This window comes from Aplysia californica, unplaced genomic scaffold (genome assembly GCF_000002075.1).
Source record: "Aplysia californica isolate F4 #8 unplaced genomic scaffold, AplCal3.0 scaffold00073, whole genome shotgun sequence".
Classification (NCBI taxonomy): Eukaryota; Metazoa; Mollusca; class Gastropoda; order Aplysiida; family Aplysiidae; genus Aplysia; species Aplysia californica.
Genome location: NW_004797343.1, coordinates 1035237 through 1038505, shown reverse-complemented (window position 1 = coordinate 1038505; position 3269 = coordinate 1035237).

Sequence of the window (3269 nt, the reverse complement as noted above, 5' to 3'; positions counted from 1 at the left end):
CCCATCTCTCTCTCTCTCTCCATCTCTCTCTCTCTCTCTCTCTCTCTCGCTCTCTCTCTCTCTACCTACCTACCTACCTACCTACCTACCTACCTACCTACCTACCTACCTACCCATCTCTTTCTCTTTTCCGCCTGCCCCATTCCTCTCTCTCTCTCTCTGTTTCTATTTCCCTTTTCATGGCTCTCCCACAACCCATACACTCCCTCTCCCACCCCCTCTCTCTCTCTGTCTCTGTCTCTGTCTCTATCTCTCTCTCTCTCTCTCTCTCTCTCTTTCTCTCTTGTACACACACACACACACACACACACACACACACACACACACACACACACACACTGGGGGTCCTCGTGGCCTAGAGGTTAAAGTGTTCACTTCTCATTCAATTGGTCCCGGGTTAAAATCCGGATAGCGAAGGAAATTTTTCTTCCCTAAATTGTCTCCTTTCACTTCCTTTCCTGCTCTCAAGCAATGTTCTGTCGTCTGGTAGGAAAGATCCAAACCTAGCCTTCTAGGACAAGGGCGAAAAATCTCGGAGGTCCCGTGTGCAAGTTGCGAACGTTAAAAATCCCTTGGTGGTCCAAAATCGTTAAGAGTAGGCTTCAGCCGCCACCTGGACAAAACTTTGTCATAAATTCAAAATTTTCTACCATCTGAAACATGTTTGGTGTGTCCGGCGCGCTCATCGACCTTATACAGTTGCGAGCGCCGTAAAACACGTACCAAAACACATACACACACACACGCACGCACACACACACACACACGCACGCACACACATACACACACACACACTGTCTCTCTTTCTCTATCTATCTATCTATCTATCTATCTATCTATCTATCTATCTATCTATTTATTTATCTATCTATCTATCTATCTATCTATCTGAGCTAGAGTGAGTTGTGTTCGTGTAGGAGGACGAGGAGGAGGAAGAGGAGGAGGAAGATGAGGAGGAGGAGGAAGAGGAGGTGGATGATGAACGGGAAATCCTGTCAGGCACAAACTACTCATCTGTGTATATTTCAAGCTCACATTTCCTTACAATTTATTGACAAGAGGCACACTCTGGAACTGGAATGTTGGTGGTTGGCGGGTGCTCCGATCTGGAATTGTTCCTTCTTACTTATCAAACATCAATCGTTCTTATCTCTATCTCCTCCTTTTTTCGTTTGTTACCCTCTTCTTGTTGTTTTTGCTGTTGTTGTTGTTGTTGTTGTTGTTGTTGTTGTTGTCGATCCAGCAACAGCTGGGCTCTCGCCCTTCTGTCCAATGTCATTTAGTGATAAGTGCAGGTTTGCTGCAGTTGCTCTTTAGAGTGCATTGTCAATGTGGTCTCAAGGGGAGAAGGATTGCTCTGATGTCCTTTAGGGCTGTGCAGTGGAACAGGTGATGATCCACAGTCTCATATGTATTGTCACACAAAGGACACATTGGGGGGAAGTTCTGAATTTATTCTGTTCAAGTAAAAGTTGGGCTGAATAATATGTTCTGTTTGTTGGCGGAAGATGGCGGTCTGTTTCCTTATCTGTAGGTGTCATTCCGTTTTGTTGTGGTCATATATTTGCAAACTGCTCTGCCTGTTTTCCCAGGGACCATCTGTTCATCCAATCTTGTATCCTGTTGCCTTTAATGATATGTTTTGCAGTGTTGTATGAAGTTGGAATGTTGGATTGTTCCTGTCTATATCCCCATTTGGCGAGTGTGTCTGCTCTGTCATTTCCAGGTACATTTGAGTGTCCGGGGACCCACTGCATTACCAGGTTGATGCCACAGAATGTTATCAGATGACGGGAGCCAAACAGTATGTGTTAAATCTTGGTTTAAATGATAGTCATTTTCCACAACTTGCAAGACTGATAGTGAGTCAGTGAAAATCACAATACTCTGTGCTTTTCCAGGATGAGTGTCAAAAACTGTGCGGAGATGGTACAATGCTGCTTCTTCAATTGCCCTTATTTCTGCATCATAGTTACTGCATTTCTCTTCACAGGCTGAAGATATCTCACTGGAACTTCCATCTGGGTACTGTATAAGTATTCCATATCCGGCTTTGGTTGTGTCTTTGAACGCTAAGCCGTCTGTACAAACGTGTATCCAGTCATCTGAATAACTGTCGATTGTTTGATGTGATGCAAGCATCAGCGTCACTGTGTCTGAAGATTTTGTGCTATTGTCTCTGAGAGATGTTGTAATGATTGGCGTTGGGGAGGGATGTTTTGGTTGACTCTTTTGGTTTCTTTTCTGTTTTGTGGTAGATGATGACTCTCCATTAGTTCTATGATGTGATGTATGATTGACATTTGTTGAATTCGTTTCTTAGGTTTCCATGTTTCTACTAATTTCCTGTTTGGGTGGTTTGGGGAACGTTCTTTTGGTTCTTTCACGTAGCTCGAAAATTATCTTGGCGGATTCCCAGGGGTTCAACACTCGAAAGGATTTCACATGCGGCGGTAGGTGTAGATCTCTTGCCACCATTTATGAAACGAAAGCCATTATTTTGGACCTTGTCAAGGGTGTTGGAAGTAGTTGTACTGCACAGAGTGAGTAGACCATTGCTGTATCCCAGGGAAGATCGGCCATAACCAAGGTATAGAGCTCACAGAGTTTGTTTGTCTGACCCCCATGAACCGATTTGCGAGGGTTTTTTTTAAGTTGGAGTCTTTTTTTCGCCTTGTTCTTTATGTTCTCCACTTGGCTTTTCATGGTTAGACTTTGGTCAAGTTTGACTCCTAGGTATGTTGGTTGTTCTTCTTTGGGGAGATTTTCATTTCCTATCTTCAGTTTGGGATTTTCTTTGGCTGCTTTGTGGCTCTTTGTAAAGATGGTGAATACTGTTTTCGTGCAGTTTATTTTACGGAGTGGCTACTCGACCGATGTCAGGTGACTAGCGCCAGGCTACTCGCCCGATCTAGGATTTCTGCGCTTGTTCCGGGAGAACGAATTCGGTCGATTAGCCCGGCCTGTGGGGATTTCTGCGCATGCTCCTTTAATATTCGCGTGATCAATCGTGTAAGATTCATTCATTCACTCGGTCACTCTTTGTCCTCCAAGTCTAGAGTCGGATCGGTTCTAACGTGTAAGTTTGACTGGGACTGCAATTATCTGACCAAATTGACATTAGTATAATACATGTCATGTATGAAGATGGGACTGGCCATAATGTGTATAATAATGACTGTATTGCACTGGGTCAGCTTGTGAACCAGCGCAGAGAGAAAATTACAGGAATCAATGATTCTAATAATAAAAACCCCCCCCCCCCTCTC